The 19,579-nt window shown below is 44.0% G+C and overlaps 1 protein-coding gene across 4 annotated transcripts in view; it reads left to right on the forward strand.

The window, feature by feature from the left end:
- The window catches only part of EHMT1 (euchromatic histone lysine methyltransferase 1), an 800,236-nt gene that overhangs the window by 50,968 nt on the left and 729,689 nt on the right, over nucleotides 1–19,579 (forward strand). The window contains exon 1 of one of the 4 annotated variants that reach the window (XM_069241485.1): nucleotides 13,387–13,445. The exons of 2 other annotated variants lie outside the window; for them this stretch is intronic. The gene's annotated coding sequence lies outside the window, so the exon portion shown is untranslated. Of the gene's footprint in view, nucleotides 1–13,386; nucleotides 13,446–13,502; nucleotides 13,613–19,579 lie in introns of those variants that run through there. One more of the 4 variants, XM_069241482.1, reaches the window with a different exon arrangement.

The raw sequence follows: 19,579 nt of genomic DNA on the forward strand, positions 1-19,579 counted from the left end.
ACAGGGCACACAGGCTGCGTCCCATGTTAAGTTTTCCCTTTTAGCTGCATGCAGCCTGCGATGGCATTATGCATTTGCTAGGTGAGGGGGGTCCCCGAGGATTGCACAATACATGCTACAGCCCTTGGGGACCCTCTTTGGTACCCATAGCCTAAGTACCAGGGGTACCATTTACTAGGGACTTTCACGGGGTACCAAAGGTATTGCCAGTTGGGGAACAAGTGTGCAGTTTTAGAGAAAGACATCTGTCAGTGGAGACCTGAATAGCAGGAACCCAGTTCACTTTCAGTCAAAATTGCATCATGTACCAGGAAAAAAGTGAGGGTGACAATGTCAAAAAGGTACACCTTCCTACAAAGACGATCAAGCCAATTGGGTGCCAGTTAATATATCCTTGCATGGCGCGAAAGAGCTTTTTAGTGAGGGCTGTAAGGTGTCCTTAATGAACATTTAACAATAATTGAGCCATTTAGAAGACCAGGTTGGATTGAATACAAAAGGTCTTTTATTTGGTGAATATTTGGTTAAGAGTGTAGGTAGATATGTTTGTACCTTATGTGTGGCTCAAAACTCAATAAGGGGGAAGATTGGCAGCATTTTTGTTTTCCTGAAGGGCTGAGGAAGTGATGAAAAATTTAAAAAAACGTAGCACTATTGAAAGTAGCAGAGAAAGGTATAGGTTTGGGCTGTATATTTTCTTAGTGCAAAAGAAGAAAATAAAGAGTGCAAAATTTGAGGGAATAGAACAGATTTTCATTGTAAAGGCATTTCAAGATTAATGGAATTAATCTGGTCAGAGATTTTTGGGAAGGGAATTAGTAAATATAGATGTAAAAGATGCATATCGTATGATCCTGGTGGCAAAGGAAATTCGGTTCTTTTTGCATTTCAGTAGGAAGGATTATTTATTAGCTTATAAATCCACCTCTTGGACTGTCATCAGTGTTTTATAGTGTTTCACTAAAAGTTATGTGGACACTGGTAGTTTATTTCAGAGAGGGAGGTGTGAGGTTGATTTATCTAGTAAGAAAACATTCTTCTATTATCTCAAGGTGGATAAATGTAATATAAAAATGGTCAGGAGTATGTTGGAGAATTTGGGGTTCCTTATAAACGCAGAAAAGTGGGTTATGGAACCAAAGAGGGTATTTATTGATTTTTAGCTTTTGATTTGGTGAGTGTAACATCGCAGTTCTCCACTATTATATTGATTTTTGTCAAGACTGATCCAGATCCCTAAATATTCTATGGGGATCTTTCACATACTAGAAAGAAATCCTTCATGAAGCTTTTTGTGTTTGTGGTGACTGGCAGCCAAACTGAGCTACTCCAATTAACTGTAATGCCTGACTGCCCACCGAATGTTATAAATTCACTGTGGGCCCAGTGCTAGCATGAATATTATTTGGGAATAACAGGCACCATGTTTGGTTCCTCTTGAAATGCTTACTGGCGGTGACAAAAGACCATTGATTCTATGTCTATTTTACTGACCTTGTACATAACAACCTAACCTTGTTGATAAAGGAAGCGAGCATTCCCAATAAGCTTATGTGAGATCTAGGAATAATGATGCCACCTCCAGGTCAGGATTGATTTGGTGGATCATAGCTAATAGTGTATTATGTGACTCAGGCTTGGTCTGGCAGAAAAACAAAATAGTCCGGGAAGAGTGGCAGTGTCCTTTTTGCAATCCGTGTTGCATACTATTTTGTGTCTGTTTAAAGAGAAGGGCCTATCTGAGATGCATTTATTGAGTAGCTTTCCTGGCTTAAATAGAGTAGTTTACAGGGCCTCTTTCATTGACTGGGGTAGAAAGCGCAAAGAGGCTGATTCTTCAAATAGGGCAAGCAAAGAGGAACTGTTTGAAAAATTTGGCTGAGAACCCATCTGGGCCTGGGGCCTTGCCAGCACGTTGCTCCATTATTTCCTCCGTTATCTCTTCTAGAGAGAATGGTTGGCTTGAAGGTTCACTGTGTGCTAAGCTTAACCAAGCTATTTAAGGTAATCAGTTGTTTGGAGTGGGTCACGATGAACCTTTGGGGAGCAGAGGTCAGAATAGAAGGGCATACAATCTTTAGAATGTTTTATACATTTTATAGGCTGTGACCTTCACCCAGTGCTTAATTTTTAAATAAAAACATGCCAGTGCTCAAAGTCCTCCTCTGAAACATGTGGCTGCCGCAATTAAATGTGCAAACACGGAATACTGAGGCAGCATAATCCTGAAGCCATCTCGGGTCTCTTTAATCCATTTACAGCCACTCCCTGCCCCTTCAGCTCACTCTTGCAGCCTTCTGCTTTCCCCCATTGTGATGCTTTTTCGTTTTTCTCTCTTCCTCTGTCTTTCCCATATGTGTCTTTTGCTCGCAGTAAATGCTTGAGGCAGAAAAATAAGTGCAGGCCCTCAAAAAAAATAAGGTGCCGGTTCTCTGCACCGGAAACTACAAGCACAAATTAAGCACTACCCTCACCATATGTTATGCTGATTACGTCATTGATCGCCCAGGGTTGTTTACGCTAGTGAGTGATTTGCTGGGGAGGTTTCCTTCCCCAGACCTATGGGCTGTGGCATGTTTAAAGAGGAAGTTAATATCACTATCTGAGACCTTGTTGTCTCAGTTTTGGCCCCGATCTCAGACAGCAGCATCCCATCATCAGATTGTATCGGTTCGATCTCCAGGTGTCTGAATCTATTAAGTTTACTCATGTTCTTTATGAGATTTCAGTACTTGCATAAGCTGTGTACCACCACTTTGAAAGTCTCCCTGCCAGTGCTCATCTCTGCAGCTAAACCTAAATTCTTTTAAATGAACCTGTGTAGAAGAGCCTGGATTGGAGTACTACAATGAGCTTTTCATGTAAAGGATCCTTCTTTCCGCAGCGGATTTCATACATGCCACGGTTCTGTTAGTAGATGATTGGCTTTGTTGTTGTTGTTAATACACACCGATGATAATAGCCCAAACCTGGTGGGGCCTGCGATTTGTATAGCTTTACATCTAGAGTTGTTGTTGAAGTCCTCTACCCGGATAATCACTTAGGATGACATAGTGAGTATGTTGTTCTAAAGCTTGCTAAATCAAGGGTGTGGAATTTAATAAAATATCTACTTGTCCATGGGACAAGTTGCTTCTTAAATCTACTTGTCCTGTAAAAACAATATACTTGTCCCTTTGCTGCCATGTAGTGCAGTGACAAACTATTGCAGCAATCTCATAATGTAAGAGCTCTGCTAATAGCCTCTCTGATTAGGTCAGGGGCACTACCATAGTAGGTCTTGAACACTTGCAATTTAAATCCCTACTATAGCAATTTCCTTATTTTGCCACCTTTCCGCAGATCTATAGAACGAGGCTGGAGGAAGGAGTAAGCAATAGTTCCAGGGCTGGAATGCCTTTGATTCTGCAAGTCTACTAACTTGCATGTTTTAAGGATTTTCACCAGCTCTTCTCTGATCTTTTCCCATAATGAGAAACAATAGAAATGTACTCCTGATAATGGCGGAAGTTGAAGTTCTTCCAGGGCTGGGGAAAAAAGTGGTTGGTTTTAAGTCTTTTAGAATACCCAATGCACGGGGAGTGGCGATATAACCAGTAGACTTAAAAGCTCTTTCTACCACTGTGGCACTTTCTTTTATATGGTTCCTGGTGTCTAGTATGTTTTTAGCTCCCCTCGGGGGGGGGGGCAGATTGCAGGTAAATCCCCCAAGCTGTCCTCCCTGATGGTGAGGGGGTGGCAGAAAGACAGCTTGCTTTGGTGGAGGCGAGTTGGGCCTGATGCCTTGTGATGCTGAGCAACTAAATTGTTGTTTAGAAAAAAAATCTATCCTTGGAATCTAGTCACTCAACTCTTAAGACAAATTTATAGATGGATTTCAGATTAAGGGGGCTTGGATATCCTCCATTATACTAAACTGTTCTTTCCTCCTTGTTGAGGGTTTGAGAGGTGTGCTGCATGTAGTAATTTTGTTTTTCCATTCACTTCTGATGATTGTAGTTGGAGAGAGTGTTCAACTGAATCCTTTTTAGGTCAAAGCCTAATAGACAGCACAGCTGTCTGGTTTGCTGAAGACATCTTGGGGCCATTCTGAAAGCTTCCCTGGGAATACATTCCTCTTGTTGCTTACCACTGGCTTTGTGGTTTGTAACTCACTTATTCTGGTTTTCTGTTTGCTGGGTTTATTTATTTTAGGCTGTCCAGGGTGAGTTTGTCTCCCAGGTAGCAAAGCCTTTTCACAATTCCCCTTGATTCTTCCCCGAGTGCTCTTTTCTGTACACAGCCCTGTAAATATTATTTTTATTTTGTCGCATTTGCTGTGAATTCAAAGACAGAGAGTCAAATGGCAAGCTCTGTCTTCCTAGTGAGCTTGGTGTTTACTATTCTTTCTCAGACTTCAAAGTTAAAGTAGGAGGCTGGCCTGATTTGTAGTGGGTACCAAGGATACTTACACCTTATACCAGGTCCAGTCATCCCCTATTAGTGAAATGTAGTCTATGTCTATAGGTAGATGTAGGCAGAGCAGCCAAGGCTGAACTAGGAGACATGCAAAGCTCTTGCAGTACCAGTGTAGTCACACAGTACTCACACAATATATACACTAGTAACTAAAAACAGGTAAGTAAATAGAAAATAGTGCAAACAGTGAAAATCACAATAGGTTGCAGTAGGCATAGGGGGGGAACACAAACCATATACTAAAATAGTGGAATGCGAAAGTCTGTTTCCCACCTAGGCAAGTATAGTGTGTGGAGGGGCGCTGGGAGTGTAAGAAAACATCAAAGGTAAGTAATAGACCCCACCCCAGAGCCCAGGAAAACAGGAGTAAATCACAGTAAGTTTCCTGAAACACACAAGAAGTTGTGATAAAAGATTATGCTTGAACCAGGAGAGACTGCAAGACACAAACAATGGAGTCCTGGACCTCCAGGCCTGTTGAAGAAGGGGACCAAGTCCAAGAAGCACTGAAGAGTCCAGGGAGAACAGGAGCCCCTGCTAACCTGGATGAAGGTTCAAAAGAACCACCACCGGTGAGAAGACAGTCCGTATTGCACCAAAGAAGACATATGTGGGTTCCTGGTTGGTTCATATGATGTCCCACGCCAGATGGATGAATGCAGGCTGTTTTGCGTCGCTGGATTCCGCCAACAAGCCTTGGCACACGCAAAGCTTGCGATTAGCACACAATGGCACTGTCTGGGACCAGGAGGGACCTGGTGGCCTCTACCCAGGAGGGGGAGACAGAGGGGGCTCTCAGCAACTCCGAGAGCCCTCAGAAGACCAGGCAGCGCTCACAGAAGTCCCACAGGACGGGGACAAAAAAGGTGCAAATGGAGACCCACGCAGCACGATGCAGGATGAAGTGCTGTGCACGAAGAACTTCTTGAAATGTTGCACACAAGCCTTGGCATCTGGAAGTCATGCAGTGCATGGGGGGTACTGTCTTGCGTGGGAAGGCAAGCTCTTACCTCCACCAAAGTTGGGCAGCTGGATGTTGGGACTGTTGGAGTCACTTTAGTTCACTACCCGTGTTGATGGATCCACACCTTTCGTCTGGAGAGGGGCCCAAGCCACCGGTCGTCGCTGCAGAGAGGTGCCTGCTGAAGCAGGGAAATGATTCTGTCTCGCCACAGGAGATTCCTTTGGTTCTTCAGGTGCAGACTGAAGACAGGCAGTCCCCAAAAGATGCACGACCTGGAAACTGTTGCAGTTGCTGAAGTTGAAATGTTGCAGAAGTTGTCTTTGCTTCTTTGTTGCAGTTTTGTAGAGTTCCTGGAGCAATCAGCAGCTGTTCTGTCCATAGAAGAGGAAGTAAAGGATGTAGAGGATTCCTGCTGGAGTCTTGCAATCAGAATCTGAAGAAACACCCAAAGGAGAGACATTATATAGCCCTGAGTGGGTGATTGGTCATCTAACCAGGTAAGCCCCTATCAGGAGGGGTTTCTGACGCCACCTGCTGGCACTGGCCACTCAGATGCTCCCAGAGTGCCCCACCACCTTGGAATCCAACAGTGAAGCATACTGACAAGTACGCCACAAACCATAAGCACTGGAGTACAGGCTAGCAGGATCCCAGTGACACAGTCAAAACGCACTGACAAACAGGCCAAAAATAGGGGTAACCATGCTAGAAAGAGGCTACTTGCTCACATTTTTTAAAAAATTTTCTAGCACACAGCATTTAAATGAACTGTGGAAGTATTTCTGAGAAATCCAAATCATGAACGAACAAATGAAGCACATTTTTGATAATTCTGAAGAGTTGGAAACATTTGAATACGATCAAAACAAATCAATACACTTGGTGATGCCATTTCCACACATTGTTTATGTGCTGTATAGTGGGCTTTTTTTTTGGGGGGGGGGGGGGTAAATCTGTATGTCTGTGTAAATGTAATGGTCATTTCAGTTAAAAATGTGTTGTCTGTAAAGACAGTGTGCTACCACACCATGCATACTCCACTTTACGCCCCTGCATTCTCCTCTGCGCCACTCCACTGTGCACCACTCCACTCCACTTCAGTCTATGCCTCTATATTCTATGCCAGTGCACTGTACGCCATTCTACTCTATACCACTGAACTCCAAACCGCTCCAGTCTAGGCACCTCCAATCTACTGTGCACACCTCCATGTACGCCATTTTGAAGCATTGCACTTTACACCAATCCACTGTACACCACTCTAATTTACTCTGCACCACTGCAGTTTATACACTTTACTCTGCCATTGTACTCTACCCCACTGCTACACCACTCCACTCTGAACCACTCCTCTCTGTGCCACTGTACTCTAAACAACTGTACTGTCACCTCACTCTGCCACTGCACTCTACTGTGCACCGCTGTACTCTGCGCCATTCTGTTCCAATGCATTTTACACCGCTGCACTCTACAACTTTCTATTCTGCAACACTGCACTCTCCGCCACTGAACTCTATGCCAGTCTGCTGTGCACTACTGCACTCTATGCCAATGCACTCTGCTCCACTCTACACCACTGCACAACGCCATTGCACTCTGCAACATTGCACTGTACGCCACTGCACTCTATGCTACTCTACTCTATACCACTTCACTCTAATCTACACCACTGCATTCTACACTACTGAATTCTATCCCACTGCACTCTGCGTCACTGCGCTCTGTCACTATACTCTGCAACACTCTACACCAGTCCACTCTACAACATTGCACTCTCTGCACAGAGCTCTCCGCAACTGTACTACATTATGTGCCAATGCACTTTATGCTACTGCACTCAACTCTGCAGCACCCCACTCTATGCCAGTGCGCTCTGCAGTACTCCATTCTTTGCCACTGAGCTCTGCACCACTCCATTCTATACCACTGCACTCTGCAGCACTCCACTATATGCTGCTGCACTCTGGCACTATATTCAACTCTGCATCACTCTACGACACTCTATCTTGCACCACACTTTGCTACTCTACTCTGCACCACTGCATTCTATGCTACTGCACTCTACTATGCAACACAGTAATCTAAGACCCTGCATTGTACACAGCTGAAATCCCTGCACTCTGCCACTATACTGTGCAACACACTACACCAGTGCACTCTATACCACTGTACGCCACACCTATTCAAGTCCACTCTCGTCACTCAGATACACAACACACTGTGCCACTCTCCTCTTCACCATTCCAATCTATGACACACCACTCTTCTTTACGCCACTAACTTTTGGCCATGCTGAACAGCAGCCAGCCTTGGTCTACAACATGGCTAAACACATTAGCAAAAAAAATATCTCTTGCATAGGCAAGACCGTTTCTCTTGGCCAATGCTTGTCTTCTCGGGGTAGTATTTCAGCCTCCATTGCCTTTCAGCTCTATGAGGATGGCTAGTTCCGGTGTGAACCAGGCGTTGTTCTTTGGCTAGTTTTGTGTGTCTTGACTGGAAGACTAGTATCCCGTAGACTGGTCATATTCTGGTTGAAGCCTGCTAGTGCACTGATGATTTCTACCACCATTTCATGGATGGAGAAAAAAGGATGAAGCTAATTGAGTAAAGCCAGCGAGGTTGAGCATTTTCTATTTTCTTGTTGTACTAAATGTGTTCATTGATTTTCATCTCTGACGATTAGGTATCTTTAGGCTAAAAAGAATGTCTAGCTGGTCAGGTTTGTTCATGGTGTGGTTTATGGATGGTGAGGCAAAGACAGTTGAAACTTATTTGCAAGAATAAGGTCAACGATTTTAGGGTATTTGCAGGAACTGGATGAAAACCTTCGATTAGTGGTTTGAAACGAAGTGAAGTCATGAAAAATGATAGTGTGCTGATTTTCTAGGGTGAAGTTGCTGATCATTTTGATTAATCTAACATTCTTAAGGACATCATATTTTGGAACCTGTAAATAAAATGTGTTTAATACATAGCCTATTTTGGATCTGCATCCTATTAACTCACCTAAATATGAACTCTCAAGTGGCGTTGTCTTTATTTCCAAATTATTATTGTAAAGGTTGGTTACTTGTAAGGAAATGGCTCCCTGTTGCAGTTACCCCCCCCCCCCCCCCCCCCCCCCCCACACTTTTTGCCTGATACTGATGCTGACTTGACTGAGAAGTGTGCTGGGACCCTGCTAACCAGGCCCCAGCACCAGTGTTCTTTCACCTAAAATTTACCATTTTTTCCACAATTGGCATACCCCTAGCACACAGATAGGTCCCTTGTAAAATGTACGGGTGGTACCAAGGCCCCTGTGACCAGGGAAGGTCCCTAAGGGCTGCAGCATATGTTGTGCCACCCTAAGGGACCCCTCACCTAACACACGCACACTGCCATTGCAGATTGTGTGTGTTGGTGGGGAGAAAAAAGGCAAAGTCGACATGGCATCCCTCTCAGGATGCCATGCACACAAAATGCTGCCTGTGGCATAGGTATAAGTCACCCCTCTAGTAGGCCGTACAGCCCTAAGGCAGGGTGCACTATACCACAGGTGAGGGCATAGCTGCATTAGCAATATGCCCCTACAGTGTCTTAGTCTATTCTTAGACATTGTAAGTACAGGGTGGCCATATTAAGTATATGGTGTGGGAGTTTGTCAAAAACGAACTCCACAGCTCCATAATGGCTACACTGAATACTGGGAAGTTTGGTATCAAACTTCTCAGAATAATAAACCCACACTGATGCCAGTGTTGGATTTATTAAAAAATGCACACAGAGGGCATCTTTAGAGATGCCCCCTGTATTTTACCCAATTGTTCAGTGCATGACTGACTGGTCTGTGCCAGCCTGCTGCTGAGAGACGAGTTTCTGACACCATGTGGTGAGGGCCTTTGTGCTCTCTGAGGACAGAAACAAAAGCCTGCTCTGGATGGAGGTGCTTCACACCTCCCCCTGCAGGAACTGTAACACCTAGCAGTGAGCCTCAAAGGCTCAGGCTTCGTGTTACAATGCCCCAGGGCACTCCAGCTAGTGGAGATGCCCGCCCCCTGGACACAGACCCCACTTTCGGCGGCAAGTCCAGGGGAGATAATGAGAAAAACAAGGAGGAGTCACCCACCAGTCAGGACAGCCCCTAAGGTGTCCTGAGCTGAGGTGACCCCTGCCTTTAGAAATCCTCCATCTTGATTTTGGAGGATTCCCCCAATAGAAATAGGGATGTGCCCCCCTCCCCTCAGGGAGGAGGAACAAAGAGGGTGTAGCCACCCTCAAGGACAGTAGCCATTGGCTGATGCCCTCCCAGACCTAAACACATCCCTAAATTCAGGATTTAGGGGCTCCCCAGAACCTAGGAAACTAGATTCCTGCAACCTGAAGATGAAGGACTGTTGACATGAAGCCCTGCAGAGAAGACGGAGACAACAAATGCTTTGGCCCCAGCCCTACCGGCCTGTCTCCCCACTTCGAGGAAAACTGCAACAGCGACGCATCCCACAGGGTCCAGCAAGCTCTGAAGCCTCAGAGGACTACCCTGCATCTAAAAGGACCAAGAAACTCCCTAGGACAGTGGCCCTGTTCAACCAACTGGCAACTTTGCAACAAAGAAGCAACTTTTAAAGACCACACGTTTCCCACCGGAAGTGTGAGACTTTCCACTCTGCACCCGACGCCCCCGGCTCGACCTACGGAAAACTAACTCTACAGGGAGGACTCCCTGGCGACTGCGAGCCCGTGAGTAGCCAGAGATGACCCGCCTGAGCCCACACAGCGACGCCTGCAGAGGGAATCCAGAGGCTCCCTCTGACCGCGACTGCCTGCTTCAAGGAATCCGATGCCTGGAAACCACACTGCACCCGCAGCCCCCAGGACCTGAAGGAACCGAACTCCAGTGCAGGAGCGACCCCCAGGCGGCCCTCTTCCTATCCCAGGTGGTGGCTACCCCGAGGAGCCCCCCCTTGCCTACCTGCATCGCTGAAGAGACCTCCGGGTCTCCCCATTGAATCCTATTGCGAACCCGACGCCTGTTTGCACTCTGCACCCGGCCGCCCCTGAGGGTGTACCTTCTGTGGCTGCTTGTGTCCCCCACGGTGCCCTACAAAACCCCCCCTGGTCTGCCCTCCAAAGTCGTAGGTACTTACCTGCTGGCAGACTGGAACCGGGGCACCCCTATTTCCATTGAAGCCTATGTGTTTTGGGCACCACTTTGACCTCTGCACCTGACCGGCCCTGAGCTGCTGGTGTGGTAACTTTGGGGTTGCCTTGAACCCCCAACGGTGGGCTACCTTGGACCCAACTTTGAACCCTGTAAGTGCTTTACTTACCTGTGAACTTAACAAATACTTACCTCCCCCAGGAACTGTTGATTTTTGCAGTGTCCACTTTTAAAATAGCTTATTGCCATTTTTGCCAAAACTGTACATGCTATTGTGATTATTCAAAGTTCCTAAGATACCTGAGTGAAATACCTTTCATTTAAAGTATTGTTTGTAAATCTTGAACCTGTGGTTCTTAAAATAAACTAAGAAAATATATTTATTTATATAAAAACCTATTGGCCTGGAATTGTCTTTGAGTGTGTGTTCCTCATTTATCGCCTGTGTGTGTACAACAAATGCTTAACACTAACCTCTGATAAACCTACTGCTCGAACACACTACCACAAAATAGAGCATTGGAATTATCTCTTTTTGACACTATCTTACCTCTAAGGGGAACCCTTGGACTCTGTGCATGCTATTTCTTACTTTGAAATAGTACATACAGAGCCAACTTCCTACATTACTCAATTGCACATTTCATCATTGCAGTTCAATTCTTATCATGGGGAAATCAAAAGGTCGCCGTTCATCTACTAGGTAGTTGATATGTTCTTGTAACCAAGCTTCCGGAATGGAATGAAGTCAGTCATTGAAGATATCATGTCAAAGTGGAATAGCTCTATTTAAAGTTAAGTATACAGTGGTGATGCGGTAAAGTCATCCTTCGGAAGACCCAAATCAGTGTTCCAACCTGATGGTTATTTTGTAAAGTCCAGAACAATCATTCTAATTTCAGAAGGAGAAATTAAGTTTAACAGAAAAGTAAAAGAGTGGGTATTGAATACACTAAAATATTTGCTCAGATGCCAGATTAGAATGTCTCTTTCCAAGTAGTGCTGTGTATAGGTAGCATCTTTGTCGAGGCTGAACATCACAGTCTCCATGACGAAGATCCATTAAGTCTTTCTTTTCTGTAAGCATGGCTGTCCTGCTTGTAACAGCTCCAGGCACTGACCACATTTGTCAGCAGTAGTGTGTTGACATAGAAAAGTGAAACGTGTTCAGTTATAGTGAAATGGCTAGAGAAAGTCTTGTCTGCTACTGACAAGCTGTATCCTATTCATCATCTTTATAGATAGTTCATTATATAGGACAAATATGTTTGACAAATATACAGATCGTTTCTATATTTGTTTAATATTGAGATTGTGAATTTCTAGTTTTTGTAGATTGTTCTTCTGGCTTTCGTACGTTGACTGATGCATTAAAAAAGAGGTTTAGCATTGTTATTCTGTTATAAACTATTAAAGATGGTTAAAATAAAAATGTGGGAATATAGCGAGAAATGTAATAATTATGAAAAAAGGCTTGTTGCCAGCAAGTGACAGTGCAACAACCCCTAACATTTCCTATACATTGTTAGCCTGGTATACATTTTGAAGCACTTGCAGTGCTCTAACTGCTACCTAATGTCACTTAAATGATTTTATATGGGAGAAAAGAGGTCCAGAAACTGTTGGTGAACCAATGAGTTATACCAGCAGAATTACAATGAAATTTGTAAAAATGTTAAATTAATCCAGTGGCTGACTGGAAGTGCTTATTATTTCGTTGCTTTGTAGTTTATTCCTGAAATTAAAAACTGCATTTGAAGAATGCTGCAAAAAAAATGGTAAACCTGATCACCAGAAGCATTCTCTCAGATTTGGTGCTGAATATTAAAGAACCGTGCCTTTTGCTTTCTGTCCCCTTCAAAGTAATGTTATGTACACAGTCTGTGCCTTTTTGTTAGTGGATGAATCTGGGTTAAGGTTGTGCATTGGTAGGCCACTTGGACATGAAGATGATGGAGTGGGGGTGTCATGTCTGGTGTCATTGAGGGGAAGGAAATGGTTTATGATGCTCTAAACATGTGGTCAGTACACTGTATCCTGAGGATAATAGGCAATTGTATTGTATTGAACTGTAATAGTATTTATATAGCGCTTACTACTTGGAGGCTGTGGCCAGCCTCTGTAAGACAAAACTGTCAAAATAAGTCAGTCGCTGAAGAGTAGTGCCCTGAGAAACAGTTTTCCCTAGCAGTAGTTGATTTAGGGGGAGGGCACACCCTTTGGAGACCTCCATCTTTGAATCATTAAACCTATGTCGCTTAGTATTATTAATTTTTTTTTTTAGCAGTTTGCCGGCGTGCGTTCAGTATTCTGTTGTACTTGGTGTCATATCGCAGACATGACATGCTCGGTTAGGTGCTTAAGTGCGAAAAATTTTTATTTCTTGGTGTGTCCCCCCCCCCCCCTCCCCCCGGCTTCATATAAAAGCAAGATCCCTTCTGTCGCGGATCTCGGAAGGCATTGGCTCGAAGTCTAAGTGAGCGTTTTGCCCCGTAGTTTACTTAGTTTTATGTGATGTGAATTCGGTTAAATGCGATTGTACGATTTCTCCATGGATAGACTTGGATCACCACAAGGCCTCCATGTTATTTGCACGCATCTTTAATGTGTCTGAAGTGTTGACTAGCGGGCCCTTCTGCTTCCACGAGATATGCCTTACCAGTAGTTTGCCTTCCTCTCACTTCCTTCTCGGATTACCGAGGAGAGCAGTGATGGCCGCGAGCTGCTTCGTGCTAGTGGAGGGAGCCCGGGAGGACGCTTTCCGAGCATGCGCCGCAGCACTCGCTGCTGGTTGAGGCTCGCACACTTTGACGGTGTAGGCCTCAGAACCCGTGGTTAAAAATCTCTAAGGCTGCCGGACTGAACTGACCCCTGAATGAGGTTCGATCCTTTTAGAGTTTGGGAAGGTTTGTCGGCATGAAACGGGAGCCCTAATTGAGCTGGCTCAACAGACGGCCCGCCAGCTTCCGGTGGCCACGCTTTGGTGGTTTGACTGGGCGGAGCCTTCTTGGTTTTTGTCTGAGCTGGTAGATGTCTTTTTGTTGCTGGTGGGTAGACAACGTGTGCGATTAAATGGTCGCTGCAATTATTATTACGAATTGCATTCTTATGCATAAATCCGTTTTGAATGGTCTGCTTGTGGTGAAGTATCTTCCTTGTAGTGCCGTTTTTTTACTCTAAAATGCATCACATTTAGGTAAATGTGTCAAACAATGTAGTGCTAACTACAGGCAGATACATTTGTGTTTTTTTTTTTTTTTTTGTAGGAATTTAAAGCCTGTAGAAATACATGATTTGCACATTCGAAGAATTACTGAGGGTCCGTTGTCGCACAGTATGGCTTACACACTTTGGAAAAAAATTGGCAGTTTTCGTAGTCTTGGAGTGCCACGCATTGCCTTCATGTGTGTGGAGCAGACGTGTGACGCTTGGTACTCTGATGACAATTTAGCGTGATGCTTCGCCTACCTTTCAGTACGACCACCCTATTCTATGTTCAATAATTATTTATATTTATTATAAGACCAGCAACAGTTTCGTCCATGGAACACTCTAGGGATAACATTCTCAACAGCAGGCCATGATACCTGTGTGCTGAATAACAAAACCCCACTTTCAATTAATCCTGATGCATAGGACTTTTACATCTATGTATACTTTTTTTTCTTGGGCCCCTTATTTCTACATGCCACACCTCCATGTAATTTTGCCTACCTTTTTAGTTTAATGCACAGAACCTTCAACATCTGTCACTTGAGTAAAACTAGATGATGTTTCAACATCACTTAGTCTTTTTTGATGGCATTTATTGAGCCTAGCATTTGTTGAAAACTTGCTTCAAGCCAGAAACATATGAGTGATGGTGGAACGTTGGTTGAAGGTGAATGTTTTCTGACTGCCTACATAATGGTATAATATAGGCCACCACATAGGAAATATTTCGCACAAACATGGGTGAATGGACCAATCGAGTGATTGGTGGTGGATTAGGCCTTTGATTAGATCTGTCCTGACCTCAGTATATTTTCTCATATGTCTTAATACATGCCTACTCGGATGAACACACAATTGAAGTTAGGTCAGCTCAGGGGAATGAATTTCTCTTGGACACCAGGCTCTGCGTTTGCTATAGCCTGCAGGTTAATCATAACAGGGAAGTTGAGCATGACCCATTTGCTCCCCTTGAGACGATCCTTCTGCCACTCCCATTTTGGATGTCATTTTGTTTTCCAGAATACAGAAGAAAAGGAGAGGTAGATGACCACAGGTTTCATATTGCACGTTTTATTTGTATCTCTTTTCGCAATATGTACCAGCCCTGCTAAGGTTACCTTTTTCTTGGTGATGCCAAAAGGGGGAGGAGGAGTAGGGCCTGCAGGGGCTGAGGAGAGAATGTCGTGTTCCAGAAACAAGAGGTAAGACCTTCCATCCACTCACCTCCACCCGTCTGATGCTTCCCCACTAACCCAATTCATTTTTAATTTTTTGTATTATTTTTTAAGAGTGTGTCCTGTGGGCCGAGCAGTTGGACGTTGCTTCCTCTCTCACCCACATGCTTGTTGGATTTTCCAAAGCTTTCTCTGTTTATCTCCAAAATATGAAAATAGTTTAAGGAACTGAAAATCATTTTCTCTACCTTGCCCTTTAGAATGCTACTGGAATCCTCCTCCAGGTCAAAAATGTGCCTTTGATGCAGTGCAGAGGATCACTCTTCAGGTCCACCACTCTTATAGGGTCAGCAGTCCTGGCCCAGAATCTGCTGGTAGGGGGAGAGAGGGGGGAGAGAGAGAGAGAGATATTGCAACTTAAGTCCTCTGATCATGATTGTGTTTGTTAAGGAACTCCTTGCTCAAATGCACCCTGTCTGAAAGTGCACTGATTGCTGCACTTGTTGCATACTCTTCTCACCTTTCAGTGGTATCTGTGCTGAGGTCTCCCTTGCTTCCTAAGGCAGTGAACAAAAGTTCTTTCCACCTTTTACACGTTTTGAGATGCAGTCAGACACTGACAGGAAGTCTAATTTAATTGTTTTTTAATCTTAGTCTAGTAGTAAGCAGTTCATGGCTTCCTAAATCACGCTAGCAACACACCTCATATGTAATAGATGGCAAAAAAGATTAATAAGCTCCAAGCTGATGCGAACAGGAATGGGTGTCCTATTGCATTTACATAATATGCTTGTTTTGATTGTTTGCAGCCATTGGAAAGAAAAAATACCATTCCGTATTTGCATGTCCTCAATGAAACCCAGAGTGCATTTGTAATTTTTAATTCAGAAGTTATTTTATCAAAATGCTTCCTTCCAGTAGCATCCGTTTTAATGCTGATAAATTTGTTGGTTGATTGAATCCTTTAGATGTTGAAGAAATCAAATACATTCTGCAGTGATCTTTTGCCTTACATTTAGAGTGCATTTTTAAAGAGTTTCCTGAACCGAGGTATCTATTCATGTTCTCCTAACTCACTTGTAAGGTCCAAGAAAAATTTCAAGCTTGTTTTATAATCTGAAAGATCTTTTCCTTCCTGAACATACCCCTTACAAAGCATGAGGCAGAATAGCTAACCGGTTATATAAAATGGGCCAAACTTCCCCAATGCTTTTCTGGGGGTGGGGAGAGGGCGTTATGTAACACTGTATCTTGCAAAAGGGGAGTTAAAGTATGATACATTACTTTCTCATGCACTGGCTGTATATGGCCTGAATCAGCTCCTTCACTCTCCAGTTTAAATATTTCCACAGTGCTAGCGACCACCCAGACTAATGACTTTGGTCTCCATTGCCCCATGCAGAGGGTTCCGGTTTATTTTGCCCAGAAAATGGCACATTAGATCTACCTTGGAGAAATGGGTATACTTTATAATAAGGTGGTAGGTGCAGACAATCCCGCTGCAGACCATTGCATGTTTGAAACATATTGCAGAAGTTTTAATGCCACAAACTGCCCATAATAGTTGATCGCAGTAGCAGTATAGGCATATTGGTATACATGAATTTCCTCTCGTACTATATAGTTATTAATTCATTTTAAAAGCTAGGGTTTAATCACAAGATAGCCGCCACACGTTATGATGCTAGCAGCGACTTAATATCAGACTTAGTCACGTATGGAGATACGCTGACTGTAAAAGACAGACTAAGAGTGCTCATCCACTTTTGATATAGATATCCACTGGTGTCAATTGAAATAGAAGGGGAACGAATTGATGCATAATCCCCACTTCTCTCACTTTTGTTCAGAGCATTGGCCATATATTTGTATATAATTTTTGTATTGTGAGTAGTCCACGTCTCCTTATTATCATTCTCCTTATATTGTTTTCTGCACTGCAGAGTTACGACCTCCTGAGTTTGTAATTGTGAGGCATAATTATTTTGCATTCCTAGGTATTAATTCTACAAAGGGTGTGAGTTTTGGTGTACTGGACACAAATAGATCACTATTTATCCCACACAAGACAGTACGATGTAGTTGGTTAGCCTTCAATGATAGGGCAATAATTTCTGTAGGACACTGCAACAATTTCTGAACCAGAGATTTTACGTCCTGACAAAGGCTGCTGACCCTTTGGGCACGTGTAAGACTACCAAAACATGTTGACAACAGAATAAGATGATAGGGTAATTAATGTCCATGGTATACCATTTGTTTGTTTTTAATCCTACCAGAACACCAAACAATAAATTAGTATTTAAGCTAGTTCTAGGCAGTTTTAACTAACTGTTTCATTCAACTCTGGTAGATTGTGTGAAGTGCATATTCCACAATTTTTTTAAAGAAAAATCCTTGCTCCCACTCATAGCGGTAGAGCTCACCTTGGACTCTATTGACTCCAGGGTGTAGGAAGCCCGATGATGAAGCATGCCATATTTTTATGTGAATTAGGGCCTTGCAATTCCCAGAGAACTCGATTTGAGTAGGAAGGAGACCATATTGCACCAAATAGTTTCTTGTGCTTGTAGTTGTTTGCTAAGGAGCTACACTTTCATGTTTCAGTCAGGCAGGCCCACAGATGGTTCCACATGTATGTCATGGAAAGCCGGTACTATGAGTACTTGTAGGATGGTACTTGATCCAAATCAGTTCTTTGACAATTTATTTTCAACTACAAGATAGCAGTTTGGTCGGACCCCCAGAGAAGCTAGTCACTTGCCTATCCTGTCATGGGTCGGATGGGACCTCTCTGGTCTTTGACCTCAAGCATCTACTTCAGAACAGCACTGTGCTGCCGTGTTAGACTTCACACTGGATACAAAGCTGGCTCCTCTCAGTTGGACCTTATGGGATGCATGGCTTTTGCCTGTATGGCTGGTAGCGTGGATGAAGACAGGATTTCCTCTTCATGGTCCCCATCCAACTGGGAAGACCGGCAGCAAGCCACCCAGTCCTTAGCTCCACTTAGCAACATCATGACTAAGACTACGTGAAGACTGCAGTCGAACTTATGATGGTGCAAATGAAGACCGAGAAGGCGGTTAGTACCAGATGTCATGCATGGAAAAGACAGTCTTATGGAAGTGACACCCGAACAACTTTACTTACCTTCCTCCAAAATAATAATGTCCCTGTGCTGAAACAGAAGGAAAGTCATAAATAACTCAAGTTTTCTCATGGCATCAGCATGTTGTTCCATGGTGGTGGCCGTTTTATCACTGAAAAACTAGACTGCAAACATACATCTTTATGCTTCTAATCACTGCATTCCCACACAAAACTGAAAGATCTTTGGGGGGTACCTTTTATTTAACATATGCCTTCACCTTCCAAAAAAGAACTGTTCTACTTTATCTTTTGAACTTTTTATGTTGTAGGAATCAATCTCCTACAAAAGCAGTCATGCAAAACGAACCTATTCATTTGTAACGTTTCCTGAACTGTTGCTGTGTAAGATGTTTATTTCTATTAGACAACAGTTCTTTTGGAAAGATCATGTAAAGTTCTCTTCTGTTGGATACTTCTTCCTGCAGATTCCTCACCTGTAGAACAATCTCCAGGTGCCAGAATGGATCTGGAAAACGGAAAAGTCTTGATGCCACCAGTAGAGGGCACTTGACTCCATTGGTGCCGAAAGTCACGTCGGGTAACGTCCCCAAGTCCATAAAGCGCCCGCTCCACTGCAATTGACGTCAGTTCCCTTTTTTCAGTACCTTCGTTGCAGATTAGAACTTCGAATATTGAGTTTTTTTTCCCTCACACAAAAAATGTTTATCATCGATGCTGTGCAGGGACTTCTGGTTCTCGATGACTGACTCCAGCAAGGCTTCCACTGTTCATGCCATTTCAGCTGATGTCGTTTTGCGCCACACCTTTGGATCTGGCACCTCTGCCCTGCTTTGATCCAGCACTCCGATACTCTGAGCCGCACTATCCTCATGATCAGCACCTCTGCCACCACAACTGCCTCCTTTAGTGCCAGATGTGGAGTCACTGGCGTTGCAGACCAACTTCGAACCGCACCTTCATCCCTGTAGGGAGGGAACAATGCTACTTGAAGGGGAGGCTTGCAGAGCACGCTTGAATGAAAATTTTGGTGAAGACTCAAACCCTGTGCAGGGTCTCCTCTATGAACGCAAAGGGCAGGATCCCTTCAGGTATTTTTAGGGCTTATCGACTAGTGACCTGATTACTTCAACGGTATTGGCACTTGATCCACCGTCACCTAAGGTAATGTCTCTGCATAAAATTATGTTGAAGGCTGAAGAGGTCTTGGATCAACAGCTCCCATCGACTGAAATGAAAGCTAATGCCCTTGCAGAGGTTTTTTTGCCATCCTCGACCACATCGGAAACCCTTTTTGCATTTTTATGAGGCGTTACTGTCTCCTGTCCTGGTGCTTGGGAGAAGCCATCTTTTACACTATCAGCCGACAGGCTTTGATGGTCGACGCTACTGCTTAGCACAGGCCGACCTGCTCCTGTACGCTGTTGGGCAGAGCTTTTCCCTCAGTGCCATTTTACAAGGAATCCAAAAAACTATGGGCATGGGGTAAGAAACTCTTTTCAGCCGGAAGTATGG

The sequence above is a fragment of the Pleurodeles waltl genome, chromosome 6 (genome assembly GCF_031143425.1).
Source record: "Pleurodeles waltl isolate 20211129_DDA chromosome 6, aPleWal1.hap1.20221129, whole genome shotgun sequence".
Lineage (NCBI taxonomy): Eukaryota > Metazoa > Chordata > Amphibia > Caudata > Salamandridae > Pleurodeles > Pleurodeles waltl.